The sequence below is a fragment of the Nestor notabilis genome, unplaced genomic scaffold (assembly GCF_000696875.1).
Source record: "Nestor notabilis isolate BGI_N333 unplaced genomic scaffold, ASM69687v1 scaffold12035, whole genome shotgun sequence".
NCBI classification, from domain to species: domain Eukaryota; kingdom Metazoa; phylum Chordata; class Aves; order Psittaciformes; family Psittacidae; genus Nestor; species Nestor notabilis.
In genome coordinates, this window is record NW_009927944.1 from 2,205 (window position 1) to 14,527 (window position 12,323).

At 40.9% G+C, this 12,323-nt stretch overlaps 1 pseudogene across 1 annotated transcript; it reads right to left on the bottom strand.

The window, feature by feature from the left end:
- Positions 1–10,849: 10,849 nt before the first annotated feature.
- On the bottom strand, positions 10,850–11,713 carry LOC104405556 (annotated as a pseudogene). The gene has a single exon (XR_719912.1). The product of XR_719912.1 is annotated as a 2-hydroxyacylsphingosine 1-beta-galactosyltransferase pseudogene (transcript).
- Between the last annotated feature and the right edge of the window lie 610 nt (positions 11,714–12,323).

Genomic DNA, 12,323 nt, shown 5'->3' on the forward strand with positions numbered 1-12,323 from the left:
CGGCCCCCCCCCAAATGTAAGTATTTTCAGGTTTTGGTGTGTAGAAAGAAAAATTTGCCTCAATTACTTGAAGTCCTAGCATACCCAGAAGAAAACTGGCAGAATTGCGAACTACGTTTTCTAACAGAGTATCATCTAATATATACACTAATTAATTATCATTTTTACTTAAATGATTTAAAAAAGTTATGCATACTAAGGTATGAAATGCTTAAAGAAGCCCCAATTACAACACTGTGCCAAAACCATTTTCATGTTAACTTCTGTGCAAATGAATATTCTTAGACAAAATAAGACTGAAATGATAAACTTTTTTTCTTAAGCTCCCTACCTGCGCATTCAATTATCCAGTTTCATTTATGCTGACTGACTGATCCCTGCACACAGAGTCCCAAAGAAGGTACCGATTCTTCTTTGACAGTATTCCACAATAGATGTGCTTTTCCAAGCCCATTCATTTCCAAGAAATGAGTGATAATTAAACACACATACAGGTCTCATGGAGAGTTATGGCACTTGCACAGACCAGACAAACGCACTCAGCAGCTACTGTTCCCTTCCTTCCCTAGGCAGGGAGCTTTCATATGGTAGCAGACTGGCTTTGTGACCATTTTGCCCCTCTCAGAAGTTGCATGCTTGCTTTTAAAACACTGCCTCAAGTCTGTCACACTGTCTACAGGCTGCCTAAGCAAGCTTCTCCTTTTACGATGTGGGTAATATTTACTGCAGTCAGAGCTTTGCACAGGAACAGACACTAGAACCTTGCCTTCTCTTCTCTGAGTTTGGTTGGTAAGAATAATGATTTCTGTGCAACACTAAGTTACTGAGAAGCGGAGGTTTTTCAGTATGTACTGGCCTCTTACAGAGGCTTGTATAGGAAGAATAAGCACCTACTGATCTATGCTGTACTATAGGCGTGAGCGGGGAGCAGAAGGAATACAAAAATAAAGTAAAATAACTCTTTTGACCATTCTCAGACAGGAATGCTATTGTGCCAACCCTACTATGTGAGCTTTGTTCTGTTTGGTTTTCTAATTAGCTATTCTTAGCAGGCTTAGATGCTAAATGCACAGCTGTGACTATAGAGTGAGGACCCAGCTGGCAGTAACCAGTGGTGCCTAATACTGAGCTTTGTTTCAGATAAACAAAGTATACAAATACAAACATAACCGGGTTTAATATCTGAAGCCTTCCCTGTTCAGCTGCTCGATTCAAATGTGCAATAGCACAAGTGTCTGTTCTTTGAATATGTTGCAAACCACCATTTTCCGATGGACATCACAGGCATACTATGCAACTTCTACAAAATGCTACTTAGAGAAGACAAAACCATATCTATTTCAAAATAAATAAATTAGAAGCCACACGAAGTGATATGTAGAAAGAAGATACCCACTGATAAATAAACAGAAAGGTACACAGACTATTTTTATTAGGGTCCTAACTTTTCTAGCATCTTCTAAACAGTACTTCTCTCATGTGAAATATTTAAATGCTATATTAACACATTTTTAATCTCATTTCAAATTCTACTAAAAATCAGTGTTTCAGCACAGGTGGTTGAAGGTCATATAGATAGCATTATACCTTTACTATCATTGGACAAACAGGGTCCTATCATACAATCTGAAAGTTATAAAATAACCTATCAGCCTACAAACCCAGAGAAAATCCATTACTTGAGGCAAAGTATGCTGTCTGTACTTACTTGCCATGAATTTGTAAATCAGTCTACAACCAAAGACAGGGTTGTTTTAACTTGCGCTAAGGAACAAAGGACACAGGACACCACAACAAAGCCCAACTGCAGCAAGCAGAGGATGGCTCGCCCCTCCTGACTCAACACATCCAGCCGCTCAGCCCAACACCTCTGCATCAGCCAGTGCATATGTCACACTCTGAAGGTTATTTTTCCACCAAGTAAATTCCTGCCTTTTAAAAGCAATGGCCATAAGACAAATGTGTTCAGCCCATTTTATCAGGATTTGTTCCTTTTCATACTATCAGGCTCAGTCAGTTCAATTAAGAGCAGCCATACTGCCCCCAACCAGGACAACAACCTTCCCCACCTCACCATTCCCCTCTGGAGTAATTGCAAGTTAATTTTCTTCTTTCCTCAAGTACAAGTTGCTGTCAGACACCAACCTCCTTTCTTTTACAAGCTTCTAACTAAAAGATACTTTCTTCCAGTTTATCCCCTTCTCCTCTCTATTTATTCTGCTGCCTGAAGTCAAACTGAAACTTCTAAAAATGAAAGAGAAAAGGTGGGATATTCGTAAAGTCTCAGTAAGTTTATACCTTGTCTTCCCTGGATACACTGATGTTGGTTGACCTGCACCATACACTATTAAGACATTGATAACTCTAATTGTTTTAGTAAGATCTACCATACACAAAGTCCACACATTTAATATAGAATCACAGGATCAACTAGGTTGGAAAAGACCTTTAAGATCAAGTCCAACCATAATATTGATATTATTTCATATTTTGTAGTTCATATTAGCAGAGTAAGATAATTCCAAAACCAACACTTTATAGACATTAAAAAAGCATACTGAGATTATGGCATTAAACTAAACTTCTCTATTTTCTTGCCGGATAAAGTCATGCTAACAGCCTCAGTTGGGAAACAAACTAAAATCTGAACTGTATTCTGCCTGGATCCCAAGCTCTGCACCGTCATCACGTATTCATCTCCCAGAGCTGTTGTTAAAGTCCTTCTTCAATAACATCAGACACAGATTCAGCCCTGCTGAAATACAGACCTTTTTCTTTTATGTTACTCACTGATTATTTAACATATTTATACTGGATAACAGGTGTTACCAAAATGCATCGGGGAGGAAGGTGTCTTTAAAGCTTTTTTCAATGTTTAAAATGCATTTTCTCATGCCTGAATTCTGCCTGAATCCTTTTCCCATTTAAGATCCAAGACCAAGAGAATTTAACTGCATTTAACTTGAAAGAAAAATTGAATTCAGACTCAAAAAACACAGGCAAGAAACAGTACCACATGCCTTTCACTTTTCTCCTGTCTCAGGCCTCTCTAGAGTTACAGGCATATCCAATGAAGCCTCTGAGAACACGGACTACCTAAAACTAGAGGTCAACCAGAAAACTGCCATGCAAGTATTTCCCTGATGCAATACACTCCATCAAAAAATCCATTACTCACTGAACCTTTGGTAAGCACCCTGGGAAAGCAACCTTGCCTTTCAAATAAATGGAAGGTACTCAAAATAAAGAAGCTTGCCCTTCAAGATAGGTTATTAAAATCACTGCATTGAGAAGCAAGTGCAGCAGAGGTATTCTCAAACCCAGGATTTAATAAAAACATTGTTGATGTTACCCAAGAGGCAAAATTCTGTTAAAAAATACCTAAATCCCATTCATTTTCCTAAGCATAATACCCTGTCATGTAACTTGCAAGTATACACAGAACAAGTTTCTAATTATTACATGTAAATGCAAATCAAGGTTTTACCAATCCTCCTACAGTACCAATAGCTGCACACGTAATAAAAAAGCATGCAAGTAACAGGAAAGGACAGTTTTAAGTATGAAGATTGTTTTTACTTACTCCTTCTATAGAAAATTGGATCAAATTAAATTGCAGCAAATACAGTAGAAAGAAAAATGCAACGAAGTTGAATTTGAAATCCAGACCTCCGCATTAGAGATACTGACATAGAGCCTCATTCATAAATCCCCATTATAAACTAATTAAGGTGGGAAATTGTGTTCCAATATGACGCCTGTGCTCTGTGAATAGTAGGAGAAATAGTTCTTACCTGCACCTTAAGATTCAATAACGGCAAGTTTTCTTCATTTCCTCTTCAGATTAAATAGCTTTTCTTTCTCCATGGAGTTCACCTCCTCCCTTCTCTGTTCTTTTCAATATTTATTAATATATATATGCACACACACACATATAAGCCCATGCCTATGTACACACACACGTAGCTACAGGCACACAATATACACACATTTTATTCTAATATTTATATATTTTAAACAGGCTGCCAGTCATCAACCCTTCTTTAACAAACTTAGTTGGCTTCTAAGCCTGTGTTTAAGCAAGTTCATCTCACGTAATTCAATCAGACTGCCCTAATCTCCTTCCCTGCTCCTCCATGATGTCAGGGTGGCCAAAACTGCACTCAAACTCTAAGGAGGGCCCCATCTACATATGTCCCCTATCATCTTTGTGCAAAAAGCATGAAGAGATACCAAGCACCACACCAGCACCTGCTGAAGAATTCCCTGTTTCCACTTCTTACAGGGCCCCTGCTCCTCCCAGGTCTGGATGAAGGAAGGTAATTGAGGGAAGGGATGCCATCCAGAGGGCCTGTTGACGCACTTGGGAGGTGGCCAATACCAGCCTCATGAGGTTCAACAATGTGAAGTGCAGGGTCCTACACCTGGGTCAGGGCAATCCCAGGCACAGCTACAGGTTGGGCAGAAAAGTGATTCAGCACAGCCCTGTGGAGAAGGACTTCAGGGTGTCGCTTGATGAGAAACTGAACATGAGCTGGCTTCAGTGTGTGCTCACAGCCCAGAAAGCCAACTGTGTCCTGATCCTGCCCCTCTACTCTGCTCTCATGAGCACTTGTAGCACTGTGTGCAATTCTGGTGTCCTCAACATAAGAAGGACATGGAGCTTTTGAAGCAATTCCAGAGGAGGTCAAGAGGATGATCAGGGACTGAAGACAAGCTAAGAAAATTGTTCAGCCTGGAGAAGAGAAGCTGTGCAGAGACCTCAGAGCAGCCTTCCAATATCTGAAGGGGGCCTACAAGGATGCTGGAGAGGGACTCTTCATCAGGAACTGCAGCAACTGGACAAGGAGTGATGGGTTCAAACTGAAACAGGGGAAGTTCAGGTTGGATATAAGAAGGAAGTTCTTTATTGTGAGGGTGCTGAGGCACTGGCACAGGTTGCCCAGAGAAGTGGTAAATGCTCCTTCCCTGGCAGTGTTCAAGGCCAGGTTGGACAGAGCCTTGGGCAACATGGTCTAGGGTGAGACATCCCTGCCCACGGGAGCGGTGTTGGAACTAGATGATCTCAAGGTCCTTTCCAACCCTAACTATTCTATGATTCTATGAATAAAAGATCAATTTTTGAGGGGGAAGAAGCTTTATGTGGAAATATATTTGCACCAAAATACATGATCATATGGTTCAGCACAGAATTTACACAGTACTCAATAACCTCTTTTCATCCTTAAAGGACTTTTTGCCTCCCCAGCCTATGATCACATGCATTTTAAAACAGCTCTAGAATTGCTTCACATCACCAGAAACTTACTGTCAGAAGTAGCTCTAAAAGAACTATTCTGCAGACTTTCAAAAAAAATTAGTAAAATGATGGTGTTATGCCGTGCACAAAAAAATCTACTGCCACAGCCTGCAAGAGCTCAGAGACAGCATCCTTGAATTTGACTGAAGGAGAAAAATCTGATCTAAGGAGTAAAACATTACTTCATTCTTCCACTTAATTTTAAAGAATAAATACCATTATCAGCTAACATACTCCTAGTAAACACACAACTGTCTGCAACACTCAGGAAAAAAACCCCAACTTCTTAGTGAAGATATTTCAAAGCCACCAATTTCTTACATAGATCCGGACCTATGGAGTAACAAGGTTAGATAAGAGATCTACAGGGAGGACAGTCTAAGTTACTTTAATTACTATTTGTTGACAGCTATGGCTGAAAGGACAGCTTCTAATTCTGTAACATGAACACCCTCCTTGGTAGTATACAGTTCGTTTACTCAAGTATGGAAGAACTTTAAAAAAATGAAACTGACATTGGCTTTTCTCTTCCTATGAACGACAAAGGGCATTTAGTCCTAAATACCACCTCAAAATCAGCATGGAAAAGTACAGTGTTACACAGAAGTAGTTATAAAACTTTACAAACTGTGCGCATGTGCAAAAGGAGCAGCTCAACTGAAACTACAGGGTATGGGGCATTTTAGTTTGTGATTTTTTTTATTTGTTTTTTTTGTAACTGACACAGATTCTCGCAAGTACAACCATATCCGAACTGCAGGATCCAACTTATGTCCAAATATGTCTACATCATCAACTACCTGATGAAAAGGAATCCTTATAAAACACTGTACAGCTGCATTTTTGCAGCAAAGATGCCTGATAATTTCCAGCACCCTCTGTCTCCTTCTCACCAGGGACCAGGTATTTCCTGAGGCAGCTGCTTGTAGCAGCCATTGGGTTTCTAACCCAATTCAAGGATGTATCAGGCTGATTATTGCCCAACTACTTATCAACTTAGACACAAGATATAAATGCCATAGCAAAGGCTTCCCCATTGTTTAAGATGTATGTTACTTGAAAAAGACGGCTTTGTTCAGCTTTGAAAGCTCCCCTTGGAGAAATATAGTAAAAAAGGCAGAGGAGTCTTTTCTTTCCTAATGGTCACTGCCAGTTATCTGGGAAATATGCCAGGTAGCATCACACACGTAAGTCACTGATGACCTAATGACTTGATATTCAGCCTGCCTCTAACTTTTGATCTTTTAAGGCTAATTCTGCTCATGCTGTCCTCTATGCAATTCAAAATATACTCTTTTTGGAGTTAACTGTACAAACCCTGGAGCCTTTCTCACAGGCATGTAAGATTTTATGCAGTTATGGGTGATGGGTGCAGCCACATTAACCATCTCCTTGTCTTTTACGGAGCACACAATGCAAGAAGCACCTTCTAAGTCCACACTTAGTGGAAACAGCACACTAGCTACCACAGAAGACTAACTGTGCAGTGTCCATTTCCTGTGCTGAGCTTTGTGAAGCTATCCTTAGCCCTCCACGATGAAACAAAGTTCCTCAAGTAATGCTCAGCTTCATCCACCTGCAGCAGGGATTAGAAAAGCACAGGAGAAAATATGCCACCATCGGGAATTTCAGTCACTGCTTCTCTGTAAAGGGCAAGACTAACCCTGCCACACCTAGAAGAAAGCTCCCGGCTGCCCATACCATGCCATGCCGCAGGGTGCCGCAGGGAGCCAGGCACAGCCGTGACCTCCAAAGGACCTGCTGCTCTCCTCGCTGGCTCTTGGCTCCCACTCCTCAGCCTGCTGATCACTGCAACCGCACTGAGGGACACTGCGCCAAGCACAGACCAACATCGGGGTGCTGCCACAGAGGGATAGGAGAAAGAAGGACTGCAGCCTGGCAAAGGCTTCCGAAGGCAGCTGTTCCTAAAGACACATTTGCAATTTGTGTACCACAGCCAGGTGCTGCAGCCGTAACTGCCACAGAGCTGAGCAGCAGCTAAAAATCATGCACACCACAAGAGCTACCTGCACGATCAACTACTGCTGGTTCCTGGCCTATGCAGGGCAGTAAGGATATGCCCCAGTAAAACCAGTTCACAGGTGACGTCAAGTTGCACAGCCAACATATGGTCCCCTCAGGGACTGCAGCCTTTTCCTACCAGAGCATCAAGCTAGCAGGGGCTCTGCACATACACTGTGCACACTCCAGCAGCTTGACTTAGGCTACACCTATTATGGCCCCTGATTTGAGCATTCCCTCCTCCTCCAAGCACATCACTTAAGCTGTCCAAAAAGCCAAATGCTGCTACAGACCCTCACATCTCCTTTCAGACCAGCAAGGTTTCGGTCTGCAGGTGAAATAAAGCTTTGAGCATCCTCCAAAATATATCTAGTTTACCTGAACCAAAAATACTCTACAAAGGGAAGCCACATGCAGTCAAGAGGATTTACAAAAGCCTTCCCTTGCCCTGAACCAAAATATTCATGTAGATGGGAACAGGGACAAAGCAAAGCACAAGTCAGGTTGTTTTTCCCCTCACACACACACTATTACGATACAGATATTCAGCATCCCCTGCCACGTGCTACCTTTAAAGCCATGATTTTTTACCTTCTCTTTGACGAAAGTTTAAGGAAAACAGCTGCAGACTCTGAGCAACCACAGAACATCCCCTAGAATTAAAGAACAGCCATCCTGTAACAGCTTAAAATGCCTTGACCTTGGTCTCCTCATTGATTGTTTAATTTCTAATCTCCACCTTTTCTTTCTAAGATGTAGCTTATTAGCAGAAAACTAATACACAGAACCTTACAGTTATGTGTAAGAACTCTGATTTGGTTAAACAAACTACCTCCTTTTTCACTCCACAACCCAAAAATTACAAACTTCCTCTGCTGATGAGGCATCAGTGGCACTGCTGAAGTGCCTGGGTATTTTGGGTTCAGCAAGCATTCTGGACTTGAAAAAAACAACATGGATTTTTCTCCTAATACTTCTCTACCAAAAAAAGTGGACTAGGCTACTCAGAAGCAGTTTTGGAGAATGTAAGAGACCTGAAAGGCTTGTACTAGTAGCTTAAATTCACCTGCTAAAGTTGTTATTTCCAGCCACATGCCCCTCTTCTCTGATGATCATCTCTGGGCAAGAACACCACTTTTGTTTAGAAGACCAAGCTCCTAAGTGTCACCATTTCCAGGCTAAAAGCTGCAAAAATAAATTAACGAAGGACCTGCCTTAGAAATGCAGCAGTAGCTGGAAACAGTTGCAGCACTAGCTGTCTAATTTTAACCTGCCAGCATAAAGTGACAGTTAGGAATTTTATCTAACCGTTCAGTAAAAGCAAACTGATTGCCCAACAATTTACCTACAATATATACCACAGTGGATTGTGCCTAACAGTTTCAGCATGGGCAAATTCTGTGATAAAAGATGAACACACGCACTTTGTCTCTCCTGCATTAAATCAAATCCCACACTTGGAACAATGCAAGAGTGAATTGCCCAATAAAACCAAAGAGAAGGTAAATAACGTCTTAGTTCACAAATAATTTACAGGTTGGGTTCCCCCCCAGTGTGATGAGTATTTGCCAGCATGTATTCTACCTACAGGTCTATTTCAAGGTCACTGTCAGTGTGATTATATTAAACATTTTACCAACTCTTCAAACTTCTTACATAGCAAGATATTTTAACAGGTTAACACCTGTGATTCCAAAGTAAATTTAGAAAGTACACAGAATTATATTCTTAAAAGGCTCCAAATATACATATGTGTGTAAAAATATCTATCTATAAACACATATCCCTATAGCACAACACAAAAAGAAAACTGCTCCTTTTGTTTTGTCCACTCTATTTTATAAGAAGAAAGTACCTGCTTTGAGGACAGGTAATTTTTTTACCCTGTCTACAGAGACAATCATACCCAATATTAACATAGTGACCAAATTTATCAGGCAACGAAGACATTTTTCTTCTTACTCAACAAAATACCAGTTTGGAAAATGAAGAGCTGAAATTCAACCCAGCCTACAAGGTTTTGCTGGAGAGAATAGGGCTGTACTTTGTTTAAACGCCACAGGGCTACCTTTAGTCTGCTTGCTTAGGATATCTGTGCAGCCTGACACTTCCTAAACACAATCACATTAATGCACACACAGGAAGAATATGTTAGAAGCAGCACTGTTATGGTCATCTCTGATGACACCTTGGAGAACAGACAATAGTGTGTATTGGGATAGAACCATTCACGTGTTCAGAGTGCAATGGAAGTGCCTGGTCTCATTCAGCTCAGATGCATTTCAAGCTGAGGAGAAAAGATGAGGGAATTGGCTCAGTGCTCCACATCCTGCAGCCTGAATAAGAGAATTGTCTTATGTGTTCTGAATCAGCGACAAAAGGTACCGCTAAGTCAAGACACTACCAACAGTGCAAAGAATAATAAAAAAATAAAAAAACAACAAACCCCCCCCAAAAAAACAAAAAAAAGAGAAAAAACCCAAACAAACAAACAAAAAAAAAAACCCACAACACACAACAATACAAAGAAAAAAAAAATTTAAAAAAAAAAAAATCCAAACCAAAAAACAGCCCAAACAAAACAAAATCAAACCACCAAAAAACCCAAGCTTCCATGACCAATTTTCAAACCAAAACAGATAAAAAAGTAGGCCTGGCAGTTTCCATGCAAAAGGCAAAGGCTGAACAAGGTATTTGTAGAAGCAAATTGTTGAGCACTGCAGGTCTATCTATCTATCACCCAGCCAGAAGTGTCCATTAATAATCACCTCAAGATGTGTGTATATGTACATAAATAGAAGTGTGACATTGTTTTCTGTGAAATTTTGTTCTGTCACTCTCATTGTGTTGCTGAACAGAGACATTCTTGGATATCAGGTATCAAAGATCACATGGTACACTGAAGTAATGAAACTTAGTAATTAATTTGTGCATCCAGAATTTCTAGAATCAGTCCAGTCATTATCACTACTTCAGTCTGAAGTTTGGTACCAGATGCCAGTAAGTGCACAGTAAAGCTCATATTCAAGCACAGCAGTGGTGCCGTTTGTGCCAACTCTTACCATCTCCATTTCCTGGCCCATACATTTTCTTTCTGCTTATATACACCCAGTTTAAAAGACTTTTTTACATATCAAACCAAGTGAAGCAAACTCTGTATAAAAACACTAATAGCAGCAAATTAGATGGTATAACATATCTGCAGGCTTCTTTAAGCGTAAGCAGTATTCACCTGTTCTCCCTTCTTCCCATTTGAACCCACACTTTGCTAGAAGCTACAGATGTAATTTCTAAGATTGCATGCACTTTTTTCCCTTTACTGTACCATTAAGCACCTTACTTATGAGCAAAATACTTCCTGCAACCACAAAAAGATTCATTTTGATGAGTTTGTGTCTAATAGTTCCCCTCGCCACCACCCCAAGCTCCTTCCAGTGACTTCAAGGGGATATTTCACCAAGTAACAGTAACAAAAACTAGATGCCATTTGAAATACACTGCTTAAAAACTGCCACTCATCATATGAGGTCAGATACCACAGAAATTACTGTAAAGCTCAGCAAACCTTACTTCTGGCAGAGGGCTGGCTGGTTTGGTTAGGATTCCTCCCACATAAACAACATTGGGTAGCGTAGGTCTTGGAAACTCCAGTGCTACATCAGTGCAAAGCATCCACAGGCTGGATCCATGAACCAAGTCATACATGGACCGTTCTGGCAGAATCTTGTATTTCTGCATTATCCTTTCATATTTTGGCAGAACCAAAAAACTGACTCCAAATCTTGAAATAAGATAAACAATAGTATTTTTAATCCTCTCAAATAGGTTCATGTGATCTGTGAGCAGTGAGTTAAATTCTGGGACATACGACAGGGGAGCTGGTGCACCCACTTCTGCTGGATACCAGAGGCCAGTGGAAAAAACAGCATATTTAACTCCTAAAAGATGAGCTATAACAAATCCACACATCTCATTGGGATCTACCAGGAGCAGGTCAAATTTTTCCTGTTTCAGAGCATGCATGAGGTTTCGGTTGCCAACAATCATGTCGCAGTTCTTGGAATAGTGGTCCAGGATGTCAAAGAGTTCAAGGGCTGTTAGTCTGCCAGAGAAGATACTCCTCATCTTGGACTGGAGAAAGTCATCCGAGGTGCTGCTGTTAAAGATCCCTGGGTAGCGCTGAAGTCTATAGTGATTAGATGGAGGAATCTCTCTGCCCTCAGAGAGGAGAAACACTGTCTGGTGACCGTGGTCATGCAAGGCTGAGGCCAGAGTCTTGAAAATATAAAGATGGCTTTCAAACATAATTGGCGGCACAACAACAATTTTGGCAGCCCTCGCTATCCCAACAGCGCTCCACAGGAGGACAAAAGCTGGAGCGTACGGCTTCATAGCTGAAATGAGAAATCAAAGCATTACATCAACATAAAATAGGTCTGTATGTTACCTGGGAATTTCAAACAAGTTACTTTGTGGCTGTCCCACGAAAGCTAATCACATCTCCCTGTTTCAATGTCATCTTTGCAGTAGTCACGGGCAGCAACAGAGCCACTGTGCTTCAGAATGCAATTGGTAGTGCTCCGTTTCCAGCAAGATCTGCCTTTTCCCCTCCTCTCCCTTTCCATCTGGCATTAAGGGTAAAGAAGAGACTGCTTCCAACACAGACACCAATATGGCACCTGCATTGCATGGCAGGAAAAGCAAGTGAGACAATGAAATTGGTACCCTCCATGGCAATACCACATGCACCACTTCCGGATGACACATGCTATCCAACAGCTGTAAAGGTTTTTAAGCCAGCTCTCAAAGTTAGATCCTGCTATGTTCAGGATTATACTTAAACGCACAAGTGCATTGCTGTTGTAATTTATTAAGCAATTAAGAAAGGTGCTAAGTTCACCAACCCAAAGGCTAAAATCCTGTATTTATTCTCACGCAGAGCCGAAGAGTGTACTGGTGATTTTCAGTGCATAGGATATAAGATGACTCTTAAAAAAACAAT